This window comes from Equus asinus, chromosome 2 (genome assembly GCF_041296235.1).
Source record: "Equus asinus isolate D_3611 breed Donkey chromosome 2, EquAss-T2T_v2, whole genome shotgun sequence".
Classification (NCBI taxonomy): domain Eukaryota; kingdom Metazoa; phylum Chordata; class Mammalia; order Perissodactyla; family Equidae; genus Equus; species Equus asinus.
This window is the reverse complement of record NC_091791.1, coordinates 168,609,872-168,637,598: the sequence shown is the minus strand read 5'-3', so window position 1 is coordinate 168,637,598 and position 27,727 is coordinate 168,609,872. Positions and strand designations below refer to the sequence as shown.

Here is a 27,727-nt window from a genome sequence, read left to right as displayed (position 1 = left end):
AGCATGTTTGGCGGCTTTGGGTTTGCCGCAGTACCAGGATCTGAGACACTGTTCACGTGCCAGTGCAGCACTGCCAAGTGTGGCGGCATCTAGTTGGTTGGGTGCCAAGCAGTAGGACCCAGGTGGTGATAGAGAGATGAAAGAGGGGTGGAGTGGAGGGAGCGGGAGGAGAGGAAGGCACCAGGGAGAAAATCAGACACCTCACTTGTTAGAGTGGAGAGTCCGAATGGGATCCCCAGAAAGGTGCCCTTCCCATTCTAGATCCCAGCTCAGCAAGCAAGCCCTTCCCTCCCATACCACGCCCGCATAGTGACATATACAGACCAGGAAGAGGACTTGGCCATCTTCAGCAGGAAACTGGCTGGGGGCCAGGCAGGACTGCCAGCACTCTCCATCCTTCTTCCTTGGGGTCTTGGCAATGGCGCGCATCCTCCTTTGTGTCCTCACGCCTCTCTCCGTCTGTCGCTCCACTCCCATGCCTAAGAGGGAACGGGTAGGAGGTCCTGGCAGAAAAAAGTCTGTTCTCCCAAACAACTCACACATACACAAACCCCACCCCACCCCCAATATCTCGCTCCCTCCCTTCTCAGTCCTGGCACAACAACCCTCTCAAGCAGATTGGCAAGAGACACTGCCATCCTCCCCCATTCCACACAATGCCAGAGCCTGTGCCAGGCTCCTTGGGCAGTGCCAGCACCACACACCTCACACCCAGGCCCCTTCCTCTCCTTCAGTGCTCTGACAAAGGGCCAGACTGCCAGCCCACGCGCTCTCCTGGGGAGCAGTGGCAAGACCCCTCCTCCTTGCTCTTCGGCGCTTGCTTGGCACTTCCCTGGCTACTCTTTCCACCACTTTACTTTCCCCAACTGGAAGAGGACTAACTACTCATAGTCCAACCAGTTCTCAAAGCTGTGCCCTAGGAGGACAACAATATCAGCAACACATCCCTGCCCCTCCTCTCTGTCTGCTGGGGCCCCTGTTGCCACGGCCCCAGCTCAGGGCACCAGCCTGGCAATGTGATGCCAATGGCTCCCGGGTACTGAGCCTTCCTCCCAGAGCACCAGGACTCCTGCCGCCGCCCTCTCCCCGTTCACCTCCTCCCACCTCCGCGGGCACGAGGATGGCAGCTGCAACGCCAATGCCTCTAAGCAGGCAGCGTGGAGCAACTCATGCACCCTTCTGCCCTCCCAGGCCCTCAACATCTCCCTTCCTTCTTCCATTTCATCCCTCTGTCCTTCTGGTTGGACACTAGATTGGCAACCGCAGTGCCAACCCCCACCCATGCCCAGGAGGCTCACATACAGCACGCACTTATGCGTACATGTACATGCACACACACACACACACACACACGGCCCCATGAGTGCCAGGCAGCGGTGGCAGACACACAGCAATGCATAGTGACTGGTCTACCCGAGGAGGCAGCCAGGTTCGGCACCTGATCCAGCACCCATTTGGGATTGGGTGGGTAGGCGGGCGGGCAGGCGGGCGGAGGGGTGATGGAGGCAGACGATGGCCCTAGGTTGGCAGCGGATGGAGCTGGGAGAATGGAGGGAACAGATGCTCTTTGCCCAGCCTCCCTCCCTCTCTCTCCGAGATCAGTGCCAAGCTGGGGGGATGGGGAGAGGGGAGGATGGGGGAAGGGTGGCATTTGGAAAGCTGGCAGGCGGGGGGAGCTGGGTCCGCCCAAGCTGGGCAGTGCCGGCACTGGCTGCCGCCTCTCCCCTCTGCCATCTGTCTCACTTCTCTCTCCACCCCCTTTCTCTCTCTTTCACTCTCTCTCCTTCATCCACAGCAAAACGAAAAGAGGAAAACAGGGTCCTCATTCCACCCACCCCCAACCTCTGCCCGACCCCTCTCCTCCTCCCCACAACTCACCACACCATACCACCACCAAGCCATCTGTGCTCTCTCCTCCTGGCTCGGTCACCTTCTTTTACTCGCCTTCGCCCTCACACCAAAACGGGTGCAATGTTTTAAAAAAATATATACATATATATTTTAAAAAGCAACTTAAAAGGAAAACTATTTTCTTTGGGAATGTCCTGTCCTTCTGAGACTGAGTCCTCTGTGCCAATATTTATGGCAGGAAGAGGGAGGGGCCCCTGTCCTCAGCTGGTGCCCATGAATCCCATGCCAGAGAGGAGGGGTGCCTGGGGTGGGGGGTGGGGGGGTATCGGGAGAGCTCTCTTCTCTCTGCGCCTGTGGTGGTTTCTTTTTTTCTCTTCTTCCACTTCCGGAGCAGGTTCAAACAGATCTAGAGCCTTCCCCACCCCCAGTTCCCAGGGCCCCTGTGCCCTTCTCTCCCTGCTTTTATTTTATTCCTCGATCACCCTTTCCTTTCTGTGTGTGTGTGTGTGTGTACGTGTGCGTGCGCGTGAGTGAGTGCATCCATGGCGGTGGGCACCGTGCCAGCCACCGCACAGCCATCTGCGATGCCTTCTGCAGCCTCCGCTACTTCTCCCTGCCACCTCCAGCCCCCATCTCCCTTGCACCCCAGCTCCCCACCCCCCAGTCCCCAATCATTAATTAGCTACTGAATTAATTAAATCGTGAATGCTAATTAACATTCCTACAGGGCTGGCTGCCAGGCTGGGGGGGCAGAGGGGGTGTGAAGAAGAGATTGGGAGATTGGGATGGGGGAGGAGGAAGGAGAGTCTGTCTGCTTAGAAGAACTGGGGGGAGATGGTAAGAACCAGAAGAAGGACAAAGGAGAAAGAGGGCAGAACGACAAGACTGGGGCATGGGAAATGGGGTATAAAAAGTGTGCGAGTCCAAATGAGTACAACTCAGCCTTTCCTGCCCAAATAAGACAGCGAATTCCTCATTCCTAAGCTCACCTTCCAGCCTGGCCCAGCCTTGAGAAGTATATATTCCTAGGCTGGGGGACTGTGGCAACTTTTTTCCTGTCTCTTATAGACAAGCAACCACAAACCAGAGAGTCAACAGCTACTCCCTGTTAGTCCAGCCACAGCGACCCCCAGACCAGGTCACCAAGAGAAGGCTCTAGGCTCAGAGGAGCCCCTGTTGACTTGCCCTTCTCCATCTCTCTGTCAAGGTGAGCATGTGCTGCAGGGAGACGTGGGGGTTTGATCTGGGGACCCAGGAGGGGTGTCAACTCAATGGGAATTCAACAGCAAGTAGCACAAAATCACTGGCACTGCCTACAAGGCTGCCCTAGAAAGACTGTGACAAGACTGCCAGCCTCTAGGATTCAAGTAGAAAAAGTGGACATTTCTACCCTTTTTGAAGGTCAAGAATTTGGGAAAAAGTGAGTAAGGGCCATCTAACTTTCTGTTGTTGTTTTTAAAGAAAGAGAGGTGAAACTTCTTTCTGGAGGTGCTCTATGAAACACTAATCTGATGAGATGCTCCTCAGAAAAATGGATCCCACAATCAAATTAGTTTGGGAAATACTGTGTATTCCCCCCTCTTAAGAGATTCAAAATGCATATTGGGGTGAGAGACGCTCTGAGAAGTCCTGGAAAAAAAAGCTGTTGAATGTGTCTAACTCACTGATACTCAAACTCAATGGGCCACAGAACTCTCATTTCTAAATTTTCTAACTTAATTAACATTATTCCCACAGAAGCAGTGTTCCGCTTTGGGGAAAATTCTACCAAGTGATCAGAGGTGGTTCTGGCCTGGAAGCTGGCAAATGGATTAGCTGGCCCCAGGTCAGCTAAGTCCCAATACTCCATAAACAAGGGGCGGCACCAGGCTCTGGTCCTCCAAACATAATGCACCAGCTAAAGCTGGCAAAACCATATCACTCTTTAGAGTCACAGACCCAGGCTTTCAGAGCTGGAAAGAGACCCTAGCAACCAATAAGTCTAATTCCTGAATTTTACAGATCAAGCAACTGAGACTCAGAGAGGTGAAGTGATTTGTCCAAGGTCACAGAGCCACTAAATGACAGCACTGACATTAGGACCAACATTTCCTGACCTTTAGCCTAGCTCCATTTCTCTATTTTCTGTTGCTAAAACTCCAGGACAAGGCCAGCATGGGGTTTATCGGTTACATATGCCCTTAAAGAGCTTCACGCAGACCCCTTTCCCTCTGTTGACTAAGGCCTGGGCCTGGTCTTTTCCACTGCTGCTTTATGCCTTTATTTCCACCTTTGGAACCCTGCAGCCTCTACATGCCTCTGGAGAGTTGATTCTGTCTTCCTGTAGTAGTGGGGATGGGGGCAGAATTTATGTTTTACAAAATCTCCTAGGTGTTCCTGATGACCTGGATTCAGAACTTCTCTTCTAGGATGCCCCCTACCCCCCACTATATACCACTGCTATCAGCCCAAAACTTCTACTCCATTGCCTCAATCCCATTCTGGTCAGGAAACCCCAAATGTCTCTGGGGATATCTCCTACTGTCTTCCTAGCAACTTTCCCTTTTCCTGTCCTTCTCACTTTGGCATCTGGAGTCCCTGAAGTCACTTAACCTCTCCGTCAGAGGTCTAAGAGGACAGACTGTCTTCAACATGCAGGCACACATGACTCACTAGTATGAGGAGATCCCAGAGCCAGCCTCGGAGACCTGCCGGGGCCCAGAGCCTCCCTGAGCTTCTGAACATTCAGCCTCCTGCCACAGAGTGAGCCCACCTTTTCTTGCATGGCCCTTTGGGGAGCTGGAGAACAAAGGAGAAAGGTAGAGTCTAGCTCATTTCAAAAGTTGAAGAACATTATTGAATTGTTTTTGCTTTCTGGGTCCTATTGTGTGAGCCTGCCCCACTTCACACCCTTCCTCCCAGGATACAGACCCCCCCACAACTTCACAAAAGTGATGACTCTCTTCACAAGATAACTCACCACACTATTTTAAAGAAAGAATAGCTTTGAAATACAATTTTGATTTGCCAAAGAGATCTACATCCAAATATCCAGGAACGATGAAGTCCTTTGTAGCTCTGGAAGTCTATGAGCGCACTGGCTGACTCCATCTCCTCCTTCCCTCCCATGCTCCTGACAGGATAGTCCTTTGGCACTGAGCTGTTGGAGCCACTTCAGAGTGTGACCCACTGTCTACCAGCTGACTACCCCTCTAGCTGAGAAACCACCTTATAAAAGGGGACAAAGTAGAGTTAAGAGAGAGAGCAGCCAGAGGGAGCAAGAGGTAAACCTAAATGTTCTCATAGGATGCATTTTTTAAAGAAAGCAGTTGAAGGCTGCTTTTATCCCTGGGGCACATCTTTGCTAAATTACTCCCCCTCAGTGGTCAGTGAGAGAGGCCAATGTCCAGCTTTCCAGGATCATGGATTCCCACCCAGTTCACTCTCCCTTCGAGAGCCTGTTTTCTCTCTCTAATACCCAGGCACTGAGCCCTTGTCAGTAGCAGAGGTACTCAGAGCTGCGATATAAATGATGATTATTCTATTATCAAATAACATTGCCAAGCCTGGCCGGCTCCCTACAACGGTGGCGGCAGAGGCGAGCTACAAAATTCAATATTGATAAACTGTATATTGTCTTCCAGAACCATCACTCTGCCTGACAGCCACTCTCCAAGCCTCCCACCATTAGCAACAAAGAAGGGGGAGATACTGGTTGGTGATGGCTCCTGGGGGGCAGGGAGAGTAGGCAGAGGGAAAACCAAAGGTGGCCAGGGAACTCTGGGGAAGATGAGAAGTCCTCAGTGCCCACCACTTCTATAGCCCCCTACACAAACCAGCCTACTTCAACCCTTCAGACTGCCCTGACACTGTCCTTCTGGAGGGTTAATCTCAAACAAAACTGCCCAGAAAAATCTAATACTAGTGAGGAGGAAGGGGCCTAGTCTGGTCCCATCTCTGCCACACCTTCAGTGTGGCACTTCACTTCCCTGCATTTCTGCTAAAAAGAAGGGAATGTGCCTAAGGTACCTTCCAGTGCTCACCTTCTCTAATTCTGCAGCTTAGCACATGTCTGCTAAGGCTACTGTCAGATTTTTTTAGGTCCTAAGCACTAAAGAAGTAGGGTTATGATAGTAAGTTTTCTAGGAAAATGTTTAGGACTGTGAGCCCCAGACTGAAGGGCACACCAGACCTGCTCCCACTCCAAGACCTCTGCACTCTGTTCTCTGGGCCACTGGGCACTTCCCCGGACAACGGCACGGCCAGCTCCCTGTGCTCCTGCTCTTTGCTCAGTGCTCAGGTAGGAGGCCTACCCAACCACCCTGTTTAATACTGACACTTGCCCCCACCCCCCGCCCCTTTCCCCTGTTCTACTTTTCCTTTTTTCCACTGCATTTATTACCTTCTAACATACTATACAACTGAACTTATTTATTACGTCTGTTGTTTATTTTCCATTTCTTACCTCTGGCATGTAAGCTCCACAAGGGCAGGGATCCCTGCTTTGCTCGTGAATGTATCCCAAGCACCAATAACTGCCTTTCCCCTGTTCTACTTTTCCTTTTTTCCACTGCATTTATTACCTTCTAACATACTATACAACTGAACTTATTTATTACGTCTGTTGTTTATTTTCCATTTCTTACCTCTGGCATGTAAGCTCCACAAGGGCAGGGATCCCTGCTTTGCTCGTGAATGTATCCCAAGCACCAATAACTGCCTGACACATAGGAGGTGCTCAAAAAATATCTGCTGAATGAATGAAGCTAAGGTGAGGATGGTACACGTTTGGGTCAGACCCACCTGACTAATTCCATCACTTGCGGCTGGGGGCAGGAAGACGGGTCATTACTTCTGTGCTCTCTACCTTCCGGCAGGATGGCTGCTGGATGCCCCACATCCTCCTCCATCTCCAGCACAGTCTCAAGAACACGCTACTTATGAAAACCTGGATGTTTAAGTGGGATGTTGTGGGCTGAACCCCAACCACCTTCCCAAGTTGCACTCAGTAAGGTTGCTCAGCCCTCCGCCAGACTGCAGTCCCTAATCCAGGCCATCTCAATCTGAAACCCAACCTCTAAGGCCATGATTCTCAACTTCAGTCAGCATAAGAGTCACCCAATAAGCTTGTTCACAACACTTAATCTCAGGCCACTGGTTCTATAGGATAAGGGAAGGACGCAGGAATATGCATTTTAACAACTCTCCTACTCCCCAAGGTAACTATAATAAGAGGTATTGCTTGGGTCACACCTTGAGGAACTTTGGTGCAGACAGATAGCTAAGTGACTTATTAAGTGAGCCTTATTGCTGTCTCTTCTCTGAATCTACCTAATTTCAGGACATAAGTGGCTCTGCCCAGGATTAGGACCAGAAGAAATGGACCTGTGCGGTGGGCTTGCCATTTTCTTTTCCACCAGAGTTGCAAAAAATTAAAATACCACTTGGAGAAACACGGAAAGAAACTGAGGAAGGGAAGGAGGGCAGCAGTGTGGCACTAGGGTAAAGCACATCTCATGGGTAAGGTCATGTCCCAGAGTGTCTTGACTCTGCACCTTCTATTTTTGACAGCCTCTTTAGCATTTAGGCGCTAACTTTAAATATGTCATCTTGGAAAGTAAGCAGATAAAAATGAACATGTCTAGAATGATGGAAGTATCTACCTCTGTCCATTTTATATGGGGAAATCCAGCATAAATCAGGGGAGTGGCCTGGGCCTGGGCTCAGCTGGAGTGCTTCCAAGGGCTGGGCCCAAAAGACTTTTGCCCAGACAGGCTCTAACAGACAGAACTGAAAGAGACTCAACATTACAACTACCAAGGGCACAACTTCTTGGGGCAACTCTGCCTGTCCAGGAAGGGTGACAGTTAAGCAGATGTTCCCACGAGATGACACAATGATCATCAATCAGACCTCAGCACAGACCTGGATTCTCAAAGATAGAGGTCTGGGAGAATGGAAACAAGCCAGGAGCAAGAAGGGATATTATGGCTGTCCAGGAGTTCTAGGAGCAAGATGAGGGCTCTGGGAGCCTAGGGGCAGAGGAATCTAGGCAGTTCAGCACTTCCTCTGTATGAGGCACTATGTTAACTGATCTAATTTAACAATTCTGTGAGACAGGGACTATTATTACACTCATTGTACAGACAGAGAAACTGAGACAAGGAGAGGTTAACTACTGAGAGGAGCAGCTAGAATTCCAACCCGGCAGCCTGGCTCCAGAGCCCATTCTCTTAACTGCCTTGCTCACCCACTGGTTCTTGGCCTAACGATGGGCTGGGAGTTGCCCCAAGTGACAGATCGAAGACTAGTCTAAGTCTCCTGAACCCGAGGACAGCGCTGCAGTTCAAGTCCCTCACCAAAAAGCCAAGAGCAGAAAAGAATTTTATAATGTCAGTGAGGTTCACACACCCCCTCAGTTAAGGGAACTTCTAGGTTCTCTAATTAAGTTGGTTCTCTAGTATCCTATTCTAGAAGCTCTGAACCTGGGATACTTCTAGTCCAGTGGGTCTAGATACATTTCACCATCGTTCACCTAATGAGCACCTATTCCATGCCAGGTACTGTGCTATGCCTGCAAAAGAGCAACGGTGAGAACAAGGAACTACGAGGAGATTGCTGCTGTGCAGTATGAAGCATAAGGCAGAGACACACAGGAGGCAGATCGAAGGGCCTTCCGTGTATACCACATTAAGGAATGTAAACGTTACTCTGAAAGCTATCAAGAGCAACTGAAGGATTTTTAAGCAAGGGAATGATGGTAATATTTGTGCTTCAGAGAGATTACTTTGGTGGCTAGATTTGAATGTGGACAAAATGAGAGGCAGGGGTGATAACAGGAGGTTGTGGCTGGTTGAGGTTAGAGAGGATTAGGAACTGAACAAAAACAGTGGTAATAGGAAAGGGAAGTAATATCAGCTTTCCTTAACTGATGGTAAATAGGTGTGAGTGAAGAAAAAAATCCAGGTTCTATGCTTGAGTGATCAGGAAGATAATGGAACCACCAACTGGGAGAGTAAACAAAAGAAGTAGATTTGATGGGAAAATAATGAGTTGTCTTTAGAAATGTTAAGCTAAAGTTTATTTAGATCATCCAGGTGGAAGTACCCATCAGGCAGCTGAATATAGGAGTCAGAAGCTCAAGGAAGAAATCTGAGCTGAAGATACAGATTTTGGAATTATTAGGAAATCGGTGGAGTCGAAACCTTGGGAATGAATGACATCAACCAGGGAGAAAATACTGAGTCAGAAGTGAAGAAGACCACAGGCTCTTAAGATTTCTTAACATTAAAGGGGTAGAGAAGGTGCTTAAGCCAAAAGAGACCAAGAAGGAACATAGAGATACAAATGGGAGAGTGTGTCCCAGAAGCTAAGGGAGAAGAGTTTGAAAAAGAAGAGGTCAACAGGTCAAATGCTGAGGTCCACTGGGTGTGGGCAAAGCTCAAGACCTTGGGACCACTCTAAGCTAACCCACCCAGGCTGCTGACCCAGAACACTGCCTAGGACTGCTACGTTTCATGATCCCCATTTTAATGCCACTGAACAACAGAAACTACTTCTTTATTCATCTTGAAGTTCAGTAGAGAATCACGCCAGGACAAACAGCAGTGTTCCACAGAGCAGCCACGGCAGGGTCACTTGGAAGTCTCTTGAGGGCAGAGACTCACACCTGAGGAAGAAGCTCATGCCGTGGACCCAAAACTCTGAAAAAGTTACTGACTCTCTGAAGACAGTCCCTGCTGAGCCTCAGTTCCCTCATCTGCAAAATGGTTACCAAATAGTCCAAGTGGTTGTGAGGATTAACTAAGCTAATTTTCCTGATGAAAAAACATCTTAGGGGCTGGCCCCGTGGCCGAGTGGTTAAGTTCATGTGCTCCGCTGCAGGCGGCCCAGTATTTCGTTGGTTCGGATCCTGGGCGCGGACATGGCACTGCTCGTCAAGCCACGCTGAGGCGGTGTCCCACACGCCACAACTAGAAGGACCCACAACAAAGAATATACAGCTATGTACTGGGGGGCTTTGGGGAGAAAAAAAGGAAAAAAATTTAAAAATCTTAAAAAAAAAAATCTTACACTATGGCTGGCTCTTAAGAGTCACCTAATAAATGCTAATATTCATTTCCTTCCTTCTTTTATGGGCTTTAAAGACTTTTAAACCTATGATCTCACACAATTCTTACAACCTAGAGAGAAAAAGGGAAAGCTAGGCTTAGAGAAGTTAAGTACCTTACCAAAGGACACCCAGAAAATTAGCTGCAAAGCCAAGACTGGAACCCAGGGCTGCTAAGTCGCAGCCCAGGGTTTTGTCACCTGTAGCACATCAATGCCCAGAACCCTTTTATAAGTAAATAATCCTTCTATCATTAATCATTATATCTTGCATAAACCTGAAGTTTTAATATAGTAGCCTTATTCCTAACTGGACAAACCTATAGGAGAATTTGCTCTAGGGAACCTGAGCCCTCAGAACCCTCTTAGCCTCCCCAGCGTGACAGAACCCAGGACCAAGCACAAGAGCAAAGGAACCTGACTCCTAGCTCTCAGATCTCTTCTTCCAAACATTATCTACTACTAATTTTATCCTTGACTTAGAAGCTGAACCCAGCTAAGCAGATTTCCAAGATCCTTCTACTTGGCAGAATTCCTTCTCAGCCAGAAGACAAGACCCAAGACCCACAATGTCCAGGGCTCACTCTAATCGCTACACTTCATTCCTTTGCTTCTGAAATGCCAGCCTACAACATACCACAAGGCAATGTTCAGTAGGTAAGCCACCTCTAAGTATATATAATATGTTAAATGGTGATAATGCTGTGGAGAAAAACAAGGCAGGGAAGGGGGATAGGGGTGTGTACAGAGGGAGTGGCAAGGGGCAATTTTAAATAGGGTGGTCACAGAGAAGGTGACATTTAAGTAAAGACATTTCTCTGAAACAAAGATAAAATCAGCTCAAAACATCATCTGCAAGTTATTTGGCCTTTCTAGGCCTCAGTTACGTCATCTGTAGAATAGTGATACTTCAGGACCTGCCTGAAGGTTGGAGGTTGAATGCCTCTGAGCAAAGTGTTTTTGTGGATATAAGCACATTACACTTTAAGCTTTGCTTTGGAAATTTCCTGTTCTATATACAATGTGGGGTAGATATTATTCCCTCCTTAAAGATGAGGTGACTGAAAGACAGGCTGATTCCCCCAAATTCAGCCAGCTGGTAAGTGGAAGAAGAGGGAGTAGAACCCAGGTCTTCTGACTCATGGTCCAGAGTACTTTTCTCTACCCTACATGGCCTGGACCGAAGCCGTGGGCAGCTCATATCTCATAACAGGATAAGGATTTCCCAATGGCATGAGCCAGACTAAGGATGGCATTTTGCATTTAGTTCACCATCTCCCTCCAAGGATTCTAGAGCACTATGGACACATTTAAGAGCTGAGGGAGTTTTGTTTCTTTAAGTGATAAAACATCACTTCACCAAGGTCCTCAGAAACGGCTTTCCTTTCACTGACAAATCCTAGTCAATCAAGTAATATTTATCAAGGGCTTTGCTAAGTACCTCACTCCAAGGAAGGAGCTACAGAGTATCTATTAAAAAAAAAAGATGTAATTATAGATAATTCAATTCTTCCCATTAAGTTGTTTTAACAATAATTACTAAATCGCTTTTCCTTCCTCCTTTTTAGGCCATGCAAGCTTTGCCCTGAACCTTGACCATGGGCTTTTGGGGTCAGGAAAGGAGTCTATATGCCTGATTCCCACACTCTCCCCTTGCACATGGTAGGTACTCAACAAAGCTATGGATTAACTGATCCAGCTCTAGGTAAGAAAATTAGGACTTGACTTATTATTCCCCTGTGAGAGTTCTTGCCACTTCACCACGCCAGATGTGGATGAAAGCAGACAAAGACCGTCCGCACACCTAGGTGTGACTGAACAATGCTAGCAAGGCTTCTGCTCCACCAAGAAAATTCCTTAGACATAAGGCTGTGCTTGTTCCAGTATTAACTCCCCTGAAGAGTTGTGCCTCCACCATAGTATCAGCTTTCCACGTGATACTGAGTCCACAGACAATGAAAGTGCAGGCCCTGTACCACTACCACTCAGGCCCAGACTGAGGCCCCGAAATCTCCCTGACATGTCTAATGGATCCACTCATTGATCCTACATAGGACCTTACACAAACGGCCTGCTCCAGAGTACACCCTATATCATGACTATTTGAACACGCCCGACTGCCTTCCAAACTGCGAACTCCTCCATAAGAGGGCTCGTGTCTTATCCCAGCACCTAGCACTGTGCCTAATACAAAAAGCAGTGCTTGGAAAGAGTTAGTGCATGCCTAGCACATGCTACCTGTTCCAGACACCATACTGCCCAAATTACCCAGGTCTGGAATCATTCCCTCAGGGCCTTCTGCAAACAGATGTGCTTCTCTTACCCATGCTAAGTCATTATGTCACCTGGGAAGGACACCATGAGAAATCAAACTAATTAGCAGTGATTAGCTGATTTCATTTATTCACTGTCTCCTGACAGAAATAAGGTCTTTTAGGAATGGGGGTAGGAAAAAATAAAATATGATCATGAATGGCAGGTAAAGGTCCAGAGCACAGGGTGCCACGATGAAGAGGGATCTGGCAGCCATGCTAGTCAGCACAAGATACAACAGTCCCTGATGGAAGCTCAGGAAGCAGAGCGGGGAAGTGTTACTAACGGCACCTATCCAGGGCAATCTCTGCACGGAATTCAGCAATAAGGGAGCCAAGGATTCCAGATACTTGCATCTTTTTGCTGAGGCTGGACTCTCAGCCTTGGACCTTCCAGTTTCACCTCCTCCTCCCTTCTTCCCTCTGCAGATTACAGAAAAATCCCAAAGGCCAACCAGCCATTTTCCTCTCTCAGCAGCTCCTGGTTAGGAGGAAACAAAAGTTGGCCAACAGGATACTGGCCAACCAGAGTCTGCGAGCACAACAGGAAATAAGGGGGAGGCAATGGAGGAGCTCAAAGTACATTCCTCAGTGCTTACAGCCAGAGCTAGATCCAGGATCACTGGTTTACTGCCAGCTTGGCAAGAAGTTTTGATAAGCTGGTCAATTAAGTCTCTCCAACTGAATACTTCTTCCTATCCTGTATCTCTGTAGGGTTCCTGTCCCAATTATCTCTTTATACACAAAGGACAAAGAAGAATGTGTATTGGGGGGGTGGTGCCATGTTTTTTTCTTTTTTAAATAAAGAATGAATGACAAAAGACTGCATTGTAGAGTGGTAGAAAGGAAACTGGGCTAAAAAATCAAGAAATCTAAATCCAAGGCCTGGCTCTGCTACTCACAAGCTCTGCCACCTTGGGCTGTCCACTTCACTTCCCTGAGCTGGTTTCCTGATGCAGCTGAGGGTGCTGGTCCATGTGATAACCACATGCACTAAGTACTTTCCACATGCTAGGCACTATAAGAAATCCTTCATACTTATTTCTATGTCTCATAAAAATCCTATGAAGTAGTTGTTAACTTCATTCTGCAAATGAAGCAACTGAGGCTCAGAAAGAACAGGTGACTTGCCAAAAGCTATGCAGCTGGGAAGTGGTTGAGTTTCAAGGTCAGTTTTCTCCAGCCTCCAAAACTCACTAAGCCATATGCCTTGTTAAATAACCTCCAAACTCCCTTTCAGCTCTAATGCTCTGTAATTTGTTGAATGATCCCTCATCGTCAGTTTTTATTTCATTCATCAGTTCATGGCATCAAGATCAAGATCTGGAAGCTAAATTGCCCAACTTGTACTTTCTATGGCCACAGAGGCAAACACTCCAAATTGATCAAGGATCCTAGATCCCCAGGGCTGGAAGAAGCCTCTTACCCGCTCCACATATTTCTTCTTCCATTACTCACACAGGAGAAAAATCAAGGAAGGCCTTAAGGAACAGCTTCCTGAATTCGCCTATCTCCTTTATTTTTTCTCTAATAACTATTAAGGCAACTGAATTGCTAACGCAGCAATGTTTATTTCTTCTCCTTTAATTTTAGTATTGTTTGTTTGTTTTTCTTTGTTGTTTATTTATCCTGTGTATGTGACCCAAAAGTCAGTTGGGCTTGAAGTTGCCTGTGCCCCTATCATTAGGGCAAGCCCATTCTCACTCTGGGTGCTAGCCAATGCGGCCCTATAATCAAGAGGGCTCTTGGGCCAGCCCATGGCGCAGCAGTTAAGTTCACACGTTCCGCTTCAGCAGCCTGGGGTTTGCCAGTTTGGATCCCAGGTGTGGACATGGCACCGTGTGTCAAGCCATGTGTGGTAGGCGTCCCACATATAAAGTAGAGGAAGATGGGCACAGATGTTAGCTCAGGGCCAGTCTTCCTCAGCAAAAAGAGGAGTATTGGAGGCAGATGTTAGCTCAGGGCTAATCTTCCTCAAAAAAAAAAAAAGAGGGCTCTTGACGAACTACCCTTCGGGGCTACCACTCAAGGTAGCCTGACTCACATTCTAAAACAAACAACAAATAGGGAAAAATAATAGCTACTAAGCAAAGAAAGTGTTCAAACAGAAAATAAGCAATTTGTTAAAACAAAGTATTGTGTAATTCTTCAACTTGCCTCTCCCTGTGCCATGGCTGTACGCAGGGTTATGCCTAAATCATTTCAGACATATTAGTGACTGCAAAAGGGAGATACAGACAGGTATGAGGATACTCCAGAAGAGACACAAGATTTAGACAATTAGACTCTTAAAAAAAAAGTCTATGTATCTCAGAGAACAGGCCCAGGACAGAGGTCAGAAATAATAGGGGAAAAGTTACCCTAGAGTTTAATCTAAAGAGATCTGTCAATATTTGGCTTGTTCTGCAAGAGACCATCCAGGAGAAGCAATTAACATAAAGCAAATTCAGGGGAAGAGCTGCAGTGTGTCTGTTGCTGGCAGGGGAAATGGTCCTCTCATCACTGACGGTGAATGTATCAACTGAGTTAGTCTTTTTGGAGGGCAACTTCAGCCTCCATTAACATTTAAAAATTCTATCCAGCAATTCTACTTCTAGGAATTGATGAGAAAAATAATTCAATATTCTGTACAATAGCAGTGTTTATAATAATTCCCATCATTAGGGAAATACCTACATAAACTATAGACATTATAGTTAAATTTTAACAGCAGTAAAAAAAATTGAGGAAGATCTTTAGGTAGAGACATGGAAAGATTTCCAAGATATATTATTAAGATAAAAAAGCAAGTCACAGGGGTTGCATAGTGGTTAAGTTCAGCGCACTCGGCTTCGGCAGCCCCAGTTCATGGGTTCAGATCCCAGGCACAGACCTACACCACTCATCAAGCCATGCTGTGACAGCAACCCACATACAAAAATAGAGGAAGACTCACACAGATGTTAGCTCAGGGCCAGCCTTCCTCACAAAAAAAAAGCAAGCAAGTTATGAAAACCTATGTATAGTATGCTCCCATTTATGTAAAAATAAAATAACTATAAAATACTCCCAAACCACATATTTTTGTATATACATAAACATAGAGAAGAGGGCCCAAATACACACAAATTTGATAACAGTGGTTACAAGAATTTGGGGAGTGAGGATCAAGGATACAGATCGCTTATCTGTATTGTTTGAAATGTGTTTTAGAAATGTATTCACAGGTAATGAATGATAACTCAAAAAAAGCCTAAAAATGAACTAAAATATAAAGATCACCTTTATATACGAAACAAAAGATGTTCAAGGTATGTTTTTATTGAAAAAAGCAAGTTACCAAACACTAGGCCTAGTATAATCTCATGATGGAGGTGGGCGGTGGGGGGCAATGAACATCAGCCTGGAGTAAGTGGCCTGAGTTCAAATCTTCACTCTGCCACTTAATGGCCCCTTGATCACGCAAGCTGCTTAATCTTTCCAAAGACTTGGTTTAAGAATTACCTAGCTCATGGGTGCTATGAGGTCTAAGTGAGAATGTCTAAAGTATCTTCCACAGAGCCTGGCACAGATCAGCACTCAATAAATGGAAGCCATTATTTGTATTAAAATAATAAATTCAGTATCAAAAATTGGATCCCTGAGATCATTTCAAAGAGAATCTTTATGACACTTGATTATGATTTAGTCTTAACGTTTATCATTATTATTTTTTAAATTACTAATTCTGTGAGTTTCAGTCATTAAATTTTAGCTGGAGAGAATCCCAAGAGTTCATCTAACTTGGTGGTTCCCAAATCTAGCTGCACAGTAGAATTAGCTAGAGAGCTTGAGGAGGAAAAGAGGCATTCCAAGGTTCCACTTCAGACTGGATGAGAATTCTGGGAGGTGGGATCGAATGATCTCTATTTGTTACAAACCTCCTATACTTTATAAGCGCTTGCTTACACATGCAGAGAACACCTCTGGGGAGGGAAATGAGGGACAAAGGTGGATGGAAACGTCACTGTATTCCCTTTGTAGTGTATGAATTTTTTACCTACTCAAAAAATAAATCCTTTTTAAAAACTAAATAATAATAATAAGTGGGGCCAGCCCGGTGACGCAGTGGTTAATTTCACACATTCTGCTTCGGTGGCCCAGGGTTCACCTGTTTGGGTCCTGGGTGCAGACCTAGGCACTGCTTATCAAGCCATGCTGTGACAGGCATCCCACATACAAAATAGAGGAAGATGGGCACAGACGTTAGCTCAGGGCCAATCTTCCTCAACAAAAAGAGGGGAATTGGCAGATGTTAGCTCAGGGTTAATCTTCCTCAAAATAAATAAATAAATAAGCTCCCCCAGGTGAATCTAATGCATTCTGGATCCACAGACTAGAATGGATGTCTTTATCCTTTGCCCTAGAAATTCCATTTCAGAAAACTGCAAGATTTATATATAAAGACGTGAGTGTCCATCATAGAAGGAAACAACAATAACAACAAATGTGGAAACATCCTAAATGTCTAACAATAAGAAATGGTTTTACAAATTAAGGTATATCCACAATGGGATAATACATATTTGTTAAGTATTTTTTAATCTGATTTTTTAATAGCATAGGAAAATCTGGCATAATATTAAGTGAACAAAACAGGGTACACATGTGTACAATGGCCTAATCATAATTTTGGAGTGGGAAGATGATGGGAAATGTCCATAAAAAAGTTAAACGAAATACAATACATATAAAAACAAGCCTGTGCCCTTTTCTCTGCACTCCATTGCCTCTCCTCAGCCCTGTGCCTCTTTAGGAACCAGCTTCAAATCCTACTGAGGAGTCTAAGCACTGCTGTCCTGTTGAGTGACCTACCTTACTCATCACATAATTATCTTACTCACTGTCATATTTTTGTAACTTTAAAAAATAAGAGCTCCCTTCAGAGGACAGATATTTGCCACAGCTAGGAAGGTCACAGACTCTAAAGCAACTGTTACGCCCTGATATACGGCTGTATGTTAATCAACACGTTTGCTGAATAGCGAACATGTGAGGCTTTAGGCTACTGCTGTGAGTCCTGCACTCTGCAGCCCTGGGCTCCTGCCTTCAAGGAGCTCCATCTCTGTGGACAAATGAGACACACACATAACAAAGAATAAGTAACAAGAGAAGGTGACACAAAAGTAGCACAGGCAATAAGTGCTAGAGGAGTTCACACGCATTTGTACACATACAGAGTGAGTTACTGCACTTCATTGTATACATCTTTTCCTGAACCAAAATATAAACCCCTCAGATGAGCAGTTCTATCTCATTTCTTACCGTTGTATCTAACCAAATGCCTAGTGTGTCTAGCAGATAGTAGGTGCTTAATAAATATGTCTGAAATTAATGATACTCTATGCTCTGCACAGTTCATGCGCAAATTTTTTTTTTAAGAATTTATTTTTTTCCTTTTTCTCCCCAAAGCCCCCCGGTACATAGTTGTATATTCTTCATTGTGGGTCCTTCTAGTTGTGGCATGCGGGACGCTGCCTCAGCGTGGTTTGATGAGCAGTGCCATGTCCGTGCCCAGGATTCGAACCAACGAAACACTGGGCCGCCTGCAGCGGAGCGCGTGAACTTAACCACTCGGCCACAGGGCCAGCCCCAATACGCAAATATCTTTGAGTGAATTAATCATTACAGTACGAGTAAAGGCAGGGAATGCCATCTAAGTGCATGGTGGCTAGGGGTGTAGACAAGACAGTACTTGCTCCTGGTCTATTCCAGACTGAAAGGTTGGGGAACACTGGGGTAGCTGCCAATCAGGAGGCTCTGCTAACCCATTGGACTCCTTCCAGACTTCAGTTCTTGGTGGGGAGCGTGATAGGGGGTTTAGACCCATACTGAATATAGTTTTCATTACTTTTCAGAGGAGAAAAGCAATGACAAGTAAGCTGGCCCCACTTTTTCCAGGCTGAGCCACAGTAGTGACCTTAATGGAATCCTTGGTGCCAGCCATACCTTTGTCAGTTCACACCCAACGTCCCTTCTTCTGCTCCGTATGTAACTCCAGCTGTTCTTCTGTCCCTCCACCCCTTGGTCAAGGACAGAAGCCATGCTAGCCATCAGGCAGTCATCTTTCTGAAGTCCTCACTAGGAATCAGTGCTCTAAACCTCCCAGGGAAGTAATTATCTGATTTGAAGAGAAGGCTCATCCCTGAAAAGTTGACACGACCACAGAGAGCAAACTCAAAGTTCACCCTGAATGCAATGAAGAAAGGGAACAGAAGGAATCCTGATTTTCCCATCCTGGATTTTCTTGGTTCTTCAGGACACAGTATACACTTAAGGATTATTATTTGTCTATCTAGAGAAAACTTTCAAAGTTCATTACCTCCCCTGGCTTTGGGCAAACTTTAACCATTCTAGACAGGTAAGAATTTATCTCCCAAAGAGTTCCTTCAGGAGAGCATGCCACTGCCTTGCAAGGAGGAAGTTCTCCTTCATTTTTAACCTAAAGCACTCCTATTAAAATAGAGATTTATTTCTTTAGAAGACATTCAAGGCAGTAAATTAGCATCTTCTGTATCGTTATTTCTCAGGTTATTCATGCATGCTAATGTTTGAGACCCAGAGCTCTACCTTTAGCCTTTAGAGGCTTCAAGACACTTTCATTTCCCCAATGTTAATAATTCTAATTATTTTCCTGTTTAATAGGTTCTACTCTCCATGATTTCCCTTCTCTATCTCTTCCTCCCTCTCTCAGGTTTCTTTCCACTCTTGGATTGTTCATTCCTCATCAACCCTCTGTCCCCTCCCCCACCTTCCCATCCCTAAGTCTCCTAACTGGACACAAGCCTTGCTTTACCATCCCCTCTTTCCTGACCTGGCCTCCTTCCCTGTAGGAATGTTAATTAGCATGTGGGATTTAATTAATTCAGCAGCTAATTAAAAATGGGAGAGGAAGAAAGGGAGAGGAGGGTGAGAGAGACAGAGCCCGCCTCAGTACAGAAGGCACCGCAGATGGTTCTGGGTTGGCTGGCACCATGCCACCGCCCTCCACCCCCCCCCCCAACAGCACGCACGGCGAGGGGGGAGGGGCAAAAGTGAAGGGCATAGACTGGCAGAGCCTCTAGACAGGCTCATTCAGTCCTGCCGCTGCTTTGTGCTGAGGAGAGACAGAAAGAGGGAGAAAACGAGAGAAAGGGAGGGAGAAACACAGACAGATCCACCCTCAGGAAGAGCAAAACAAGGGGGCATCACAACGAATGACTCCTCTTCTCTTCAACATGGGAAGAAGCAAAGAGGAGAGCTTGTTCATCCCAAAAGAGAGCCAGCATCTTGGGGTTCCCTGGCTCCTAAGGACCACTGAAGACAAGATGGGAAAAGATAGCCACTGATCCTTCTGAAGAAAAAGGGATAGCTTATTCCGACAACCAGGGACCCACTCTGCAGCCACTCTTCCCATACCACGCTTTTCCTCAGCATGAGCAGCCAATGAGGAAGACAGCTGTTGAAAAAGATGGGGGGCGGAGGGAGTGGGTACAGATGGGCGACGGTGAGCAAATGGACAAGAAGGAGATTTAAAGGAAGAGGAATGAAGGGTGTACGTGAGAAGGGAAGGGAAAAGTGGGAGAAGCAAAGAAGAAGAAATAAATAAAGGAGAAGGAAGAGAAGGAGGTGAGGGGCAGAGCCATGCTTTGTGTCCCAAGATGGATAAAGAGGGCCGGAGTGTCTGTGCAGAGGACTTCCACGTGTTGACCCCGCCCAGCCTAGGCCAGGCAGAGAGGGATGGCAGCACTGTAGGGAGGGGGCAGGAGCAGATCCTTCGGAGGATCAACTAAGGTGCCGGAGACAGGGAACTCGTCCCACAGGACCTTCCTAAATACTGGATATTTCTGCCAAACCAGGAATTTATCAGAAGCAATGGAGAAAAGCTTCCAAATGAACAGAAAAGGAGGCTAGGATGACAGGAGGCTGCAGAATCCGATTCCAGGAGCTCCAGCGGGGAGATGGGTGAGGAATGGGATTTTTAGCAGCACCCAGCTGGCTCTCTAAGGGTGTCATCTGATACTCTGAGGGAAATACATTAGGGGACTGACTTGAGGATCTGAGGGATGAGAAAGAGAGGAAAGGCTGGGTTTCAGAAAGTACCCGTTTAGCGGGAGGCATCTAGGAAGCTGTGGAGCTTAAAGCCTTAGGAGGGAATAAAGGAGGGCAAGAAGAAGTCTGCCATCAGTGACAGATTACCTAAGACTTGACTGAAAGAAATGGAGGAGGAGGGTGTGAAACCAGATGAAGCTTTTCTGGTGTTAACTGCCATAGAGCTGAACGCAATGGCAGACAAGGGTCATTGTAGCTAAGAGACAGGGTTTTCCTGGCTGGGAATTCTGATTTGATCTCTTTACCACCTAGAGCTTCCTATAAGAGCTAGCAGTGAGTGAATCAAAATTGGGAGAGAGGAAGTAGAAACTCAGGGGCTTTTTATTCTCCAGAGCTCACCCGTGGGGCTAAACCCAAGGCTGGCAGATGAGATAAAGCAGTTCTCAGAATAAGTTGCTACAGGCTCAAAGTGGAAATACACAAATGCTTTCAGAGCCTGTTTTCTAGTCTAGGTTTTAGTTAACAGGTAAGAACTATAAGAACATTTTAATATAGCCACAATGAGGGTTTTACACTAGATTTAGGACTATCAGTGCTGGTAGGAGGAATCAGGTGGTGATGGAGGCTTTTGTTATTCTAGCGGTCTTGGGACTGAAGAGTTAGTTGCAAATGAGCAGCAAGGTGAGAACGGAGACTCCAGAGGTTCCAGCATCCACCACCATGTACTATCCAGCCCCAAAATATTTTTGAGGGGGTAAAGGCTTTGGGGGTCTATTAGTTAGCAGGAAGGTCAAATTAAATCTGGAATGGGAAATAGAAAACAGGGCTTTGGATATTCCCTACCTTGGCACTGCCGAGGCCCCTCTGAGAGGCTGGACTGTGGAACCCCAAGGGGAATGCGAGTCCCTCCCCGGGGAGCCAGGCACCTCACCAGGCCAGCACACCCCAGCTCTCCCACTGCTGATGCTCTCCCTCAGCAGGCAAACCAAGGCTGGCTTAGACACAAAAGCTAACTGTGCTGCTGGCTTCAAGGCTGTCAGTGACTCTGGGATGAAATGGGAACACTGGCTTCCAAGGAGTAGTCACCCAAAAAGTCAGACTCAGATGTCTGAGAGGATATAGATCCTAATGCCAGCTCTGCTAATGATTTACCTGTACAGTTCAGGACAGTTCACTTCCCCCTATAGGGCCTGAGAGGAAGAAAACAAAAGTCAACCAATTTTAGCTACAGCACCGTAAGCACCTTGAGAAGAAATAGTTAAAACTTAATGACTCTTCTAAAAGGATACTAAAGCTGAAAAGTCCCTACCAGTCACTGCAACGAGTATTTATTGAGCCTCGCTTTTAAGAGAGAGACCTTAACAGGGATCATCATGTATGTTACATGAGTCCACGATTCCATCTAGAGTCCCTTGAATAGGACAAAGAGGCCTCTGAAAAGGGCAGTAGGAAACTCAGCTGAGGCCACTGGCCCATCGCCTCCAACCAACGTACACACCTTAGGAGGGCAGAAGAGCAGGCAAGAGGTTTCCACAGGCACCTCCAAGGCTCAGACAATAAAATGAAGGGTGTGGCCTTCTAGCCCATTTTTCACTGTGCCTCTTTTCAGGGCTCTTCTGTGCAGACAAATCTGCCTCTGTCCCTAGTCCAGGAGTCAGCTTTGACTCACACAGGCTAGGGAAATGGAAGCCAGTCATTCTGGGGCTGGACTTAAGCTAAGGAAGACCTCCTCCCACCAAGGAACAAAGGAAAGAGGCCAACTGTCCATCTTGTGGACAATTCACTTCCTAGGGCATACACAAGGCAAAGACTCAGCACTGTTATCCAAGGAGTTACTAGGATGCTATTAATCCATAAAAATAACTCAATAAGACGAAAACTAGCCATCCTAGAAATTGGATAACTTTACAATCAACAACACTGCTGAGGTAGCCCAGGGGTTATACTGGTCACACAATGAGCAGGCTCCAGATAAAGTTAAGCAGCAAAGTAGGGCAAAAGCTAGGGTAATGGTCTGATGAGTTTGGACTACATTCTGGAAAGACTAAACAATAAAGGGAGCTATGGCTGAATGGGGCAACCACGTGAACTCAGCTGAGATAAAGGACAGACATGGAATGACAGAAGCAGGAAGCAGTCTACAACAGTGAACTGGGGTCCTACAGCCAGAATAGTGCTCAGCAGCTACCAGACAGCCAGGATGCCCATCAAACAGGTGTCACAGCTGCCCTGGCAAGGACCTTCTTAGGACTCAAAAGATCAATAACAGGACATCACCTGAGGGACCAGAGAACAGGTTTTAAAGCATGGTTTTCCTTCAGAGTCTTCAAAATACAGAATAACAAAAGCACAGCTATCCTTAGTGATCTACACCAAAACTTTTTGGACGAAGCCCTTATTATCTGAATTCTTGTGACTCCGTATCTCCCATTTTCCCAGCATGTGGAACCAAATTCTGCAGATTCAGATAACATGGTATCCCTTGCCAGCTGAACTCTCACTATCCAAATCCAGAAACTGAGTAGATTTGGCAGCAAAGGATACCTTTGCTTTCCCATCTCCATTCATGTCCCTCACAGAGCCTCGTCATGCTCCTGACCTAGCCCTCCACACTGACCCCTCAGTTCCCCTCACCCTGTTCTCCTCTAACCCCCTCTCACCCACAGCCTCTTTCATTAGGAGAGTCATCTGTAAAATGCCAATGGTAGAAGAAATAAAGAAAAAGAAAGGGAGTAAGGAAGAGGGTAGATTTTAGATAGGGGAGTGAGATGGAAACCCTGCAGACAGACAGAGAGAGAAATAGAGAAATAGAGAAAGCAAGAAAGCTGGAGCAGGGGGGAGGGGACGATGGCACTGCGGAAAAAAAGAGCGCCACAAAATTAATTTGAGGAAGGGAACAGTAGAGGAGACGTCGATGGAATAACAATCAGGCAGTGGAGGGCTGGGGAAAGGGGGAGGCTGCCAGGGGGTGGGGAGGAATGGGGTTGGGGAGGAGGGCCGTGCTCACAGAGCAACAGCAGCACCACCTATGGGCATGGGGAAGGGTTACAGACAGCAACAAAAGAGGCCCCCACCTGGGCACGGGGGTCTGGGGTGTAGGTGGGGAGGGAGAAGCCACAGCTTCTGCCCTTCAAACCTCTCCGTAACATAACATGCAGGCTAGAAGAATAAATTCTATATGGCTCTCCTGGGAAGAGAGGGACTTAACAAGGTAAGGGAGGGAGGACAGAGAACTCCTGGCTTTTTCCATTCCAAGGGGGTTTCCCCTTCAGAATCCAGGCAGTAGAAAAGGTATGAAAGGGGAGGAATGCTGGGACTGAAATGAGCATGTGCACCTGCTTCTGCTTTCATTAGCTGGAGAAAGGATTTTATCTTTATTTCCAAGTGATTTCCTCTCCCCACTGGATGGTGGAGTACAGCTCCCTCCCTGGGGCAATGGATGCCCCTCACTCAGCTGCTTCCTCTCAGCATTGCCATGAAACTCCCAACTATCATTAGAAACCCCCAGGGAGCCACCAAGCTCTGAGAAGGAAAGAGAAGGGTCCCCCCACCAGTCAAAGAGACCTGGGGGGAGGGTGGAAAGAATGAAAGAGAGAATGCAAAAGCTCTGCAGAGGGAGGGGAGAGAGAAATGTGCTCAGTGGTATTTGTTGTGCTTCCAGGGAGGAAGGATCCGTCACATTTTTAATAATAATAAATACATGAAGACAGATTTGCCAGCACTGCTCTGGCTCCTTGGGAAGTGTGGGGGAGGGGAGCCAATGCAGCTGCAGCAAAGACCAGTATCTCCCCTCCCCTCCCCCATTAGACAGGCTCAGTATTGCAGCAGCCTCCTCCTCCCCCTCTAACTGCAGTCCTCCCCATCACAGCCCACCCTTCCCATGGTCCCTTTACACAGCTCTGGCCTCCACCTCTCTCCCTCTCTCCATTACCCCCAACCCTAGACTCTATCCTTTCAGCACTGGTCCTCATTTAACAGTCTCACTCTACCTCTCAGAAGCCCTAGTACCCACACGGCACTCCCCCAAATCTTGAGGCCCCACTCTCTCCTACCAGTGCCCTTTGCAGCTGACAGTAATCTTCCCCATCCAACACCCCCACAGTAGTCCAGCACATTTCAGCATCTCCTGGATTCCACCAAAAAAGATTACTTTTTTTCCCCATTTTTATTTCAATGTGACCTCCTTTCTCACAGCCTTAAATATAATGGCCATCAAATGTGCTTGTGTTCAGGGGGTGTCAGGGCCTCGGGACTAGGTGACTACCGCCACCTATTGACCCAAATTTGTTCAAGATAGACCTTTAATACACTTCTTACACAGCGATGCTCTGTTATTTCAAAAGCATCAATAGCTTAAACATGCAAAGGCATGGCTCTTGGGGCTTCTCTGCGACCCTCTGAACAATGAGATCAAAGAAATACAAAAGCAAGACTGGGCAGAGAGCCAAAGAAATGATGCCTTTCTCCATGGCACAAGCAGAAAAAGAGGCTGAGCTCAAAGAATGGAAAAGCAACTTTAAGTCTCCTCAAGGGTCTGTAAGCAATGATGAGTACGGGACAGACTGAGTCTTTCTCAAGGGCTGTTAAAAATCTTGTGCATCACAATATGAATGTTGTTACCAATAGAGCAGAAGTCAGATTTCACTCATATGACTCCATCAAGTTGGCCAAATCTCTGGATAAGTCTAAACATCAACCTGAGGTTTGCACACCTAAAAGATCCCAGGGAAGATAGGGACACCCAGGACTGTTGCTCTGACTGAATCCACACCAGTCAGAACTGGAGACTGGACAGAGAAACTGGGCTCTGTAAAGGGGCAGGTCTACAGCACACAGCCCTATGTACCTTCCACCAACCCAACATAAGGAAAGAGATGGGGCAACTTGAACTCTCCGTGGTGCTGAAAACAGACACAATCAAGTCATCGTTTCCTCATAAATGAAACATTTTTCTAATAAGGTATCCATGAAGACTGCTGTGAACTCCTGACAAACATTTCCCCAAGCTTTCAGAAAATTCCAATAAAACAAAGCTTTAGAGGCAAAAACAGCCTTGGTCAAACCCTATTCTCCACTCCCTCAGATGAAAAAACTAAGGTAGAGATGCTAAATTATTTGTCCAGAACAAAAGCAAGACTCCTCTTACCACTACATGATAAAACTAAACAGGTGCTGATGTACACTAATGACAGATATTACTTAGTGAACATTGAAAATGATCTGTTGTTAGAAATGCACTGAGGAAATCTGACATTCATGTGATCCAAATGATCAGAGAACTGAATCTGTGCCTAAAAATAGGAGAAAGAAATGCAAACACCACCAGCTATAAAAAAACCCTGAAATTCTTAAGTTCCCTTGCTCTACTACTGTTAACAGTGGTTTTCAAACTATATTCTATAAAGATCCCTCGCACTTCTCAGAAATCTTGGAGAAGGTGGGCCATAAGATGGAGCTCCAGAACCCTCCATCCCCACTCAACCAAAGTAACCTCACTCACGCCTCTATGTCTGTTTCAAACATCGAGAATCCATGTAAAACTTTGTCAATAGTGCACTTTAAACACTGTTTGATGACTCTGGTGCAAATATTCTCAGAAATTATTCCTCTTTTTGTTGGAAAATTCTTTCAAATAATGCCTGTCACCTAGAAGGCTAGGGGTAACAAAATGTCCTGGGATAAAAGACTGGATTGAATGATTATATGATCCACAATGGCAGGGATTTTTTGTCCGTTCAGTTCACTGCTATACCAAGAGGCCAAAATAGTATCTGAAACTTGGGGTTTCTCAAATAGAAATGGGGAAGTGGGGAGTGGGGAGCTAAGGGTTATAATCTACCTACCAATGTTTTTTTTTTCTTTTTTTAAAGAAAAACCTTGAAGATTTTCATAAACCCCAGGCCACCTGAGGTCCTCCATCTTCTGTGTTCCCCAAGTACTGGTTCTCTAACTTAACAGCCATGTCACCTTGGGCAAACAACCCAAGTCTTTAGCTTCCTCACTAGTAAAATAAAGATGGCATATATTTTACAAGGACCAAGTGTAAAGCACTTACGTCAGTACATAACACAAAATAAGATCTTAAAAAAAAGGCACTTCCTTTCCCTTGGCAGGTCCCATAATCCAAAAATCTTAATAAATTAGAAACAAAGGCAATAGTTACTATTCCTAAATAAGAAGTTAATGTGGAAGACCTAACTAATTAAAGCACCTTTGACCTGAACCTCTTGTCCAGTTAATTCAGCCAGAAAAGGAAAGGAATCTCTAAATCTGTTCTCGTGGCTCTTTGCTTAGGTTCACTTGAGGAAACAGAAGTATGAAGGCCCTAGGCACATCAGGCTCCCTCAGATCTGCCAGGGACAAAAGTTAGGGGCCCCAGACACCTATTTTGATGTCATCCATGAAAAACAGCTCTAGGCTCTTTGGTTTGGAGGGAATCTCAGTGCTTCAGTCGAACACATTTATTTTTCAGCTGAGAAAAATTAAAGGCCAGAGTTAATAGAAGACAGTACTAAGTTGTCTCCTAACTACTTTCTATCAGGCTGCAGCTGAATGAAAAGACCCCTGCCCCAACTGGGAAGACCAGTATAAATCCAGATCCATAGGATTCGGAATCAATAGGTTTTAGTGATGTAATGACCCAAATCATATCCCTCTCCATGACAATGATCAGGAATGCCAAACACTAAAATTAGGTGTTCCTGAGACCCCACGCCCTTAAAAACACTCCAATGAATTAAGTCAGACTCCTCAACTTCTCGTTCCGTTCCTTTTTCACTTCCTGTATTATCTAAGGCCTGAGAGATCTCTCACCAACAGAGAAGGTCATTCTCCGGAAAATACAGGATCTCAGATTCGTAATTCCCACCAGTCTCCTGACTTGGGCTGGTATTTCTGCAGAATTTTCATTCTTTTGGTCTTCAAGCTAAGAATCTTCTGTCTGCCTATTTTCTGGCATTCTTTTGCAAGCTCTTTGTAAAAGGGCTGGCATTACTGACTGATAAACTGAGGCTTTAGTTGAAAGAAGGTCAAAGAGGCTGAAAAACACAAAACTATACCTAGTCTTCTCATTTGCTGTACTATTCTCTCCAGATACACTCTACTGACCAAAGATCAGCACTACGTTCACGCTATTTTAGAAAGAAAAACATTCAGAGAAGTGGAGACAAGAATAACTCTTGCTGATGAGGAACGGCTCTATCTCACTTTTAATTATAGTCAAGCGCCAAAGGTTTCCTGAACCACTAATGCCACCTGGTGGCCAGAAAGATACATTAATAAAACTTAACATCCATGTATTTGAGATACCTGTATTATAACAAATCATACAGAAGTTCAGAGGAATGTGGGGTCAAAGAGATTACCATACTTTTCTAATCTCACAATAATTTTTTTGGTTAAATAACAATTTCTAGTTTCTGGGGAAA

The 27,727-nt window shown here is 46.0% G+C and overlaps 2 long non-coding RNA genes across 5 annotated transcripts in view; one reads left to right on the top strand and one right to left on the bottom strand.

The window, feature by feature from the left end:
* Positions 1 to 6,370, bottom strand: part of LOC123283051 (uncharacterized) — a 32,566-nt gene extending 26,196 nt beyond the window's left edge. Inside the window, exons 1-3 of one of the 4 annotated variants that reach the window (XR_006523494.2) lie at positions 6,296 to 6,370; positions 1,879 to 4,629; positions 325 to 503 (exon numbers count right to left, since the gene is read on the bottom strand). This is a non-coding gene — a long non-coding RNA (uncharacterized lncRNA). The other 3 variants (XR_011501517.1, XR_011501518.1, XR_006523493.2) reach the window with 3 other exon arrangements.
* Positions 1,338 to 27,715, top strand: LOC139044538 (uncharacterized). Its single transcript, XR_011501519.1, has 3 exons — positions 1,338 to 1,429; positions 2,920 to 3,058; positions 10,423 to 27,715. It is a non-coding gene; the product is annotated as an uncharacterized lncRNA (long non-coding RNA).
* Positions 27,716 to 27,727: the final 12 nt, after the last annotated feature.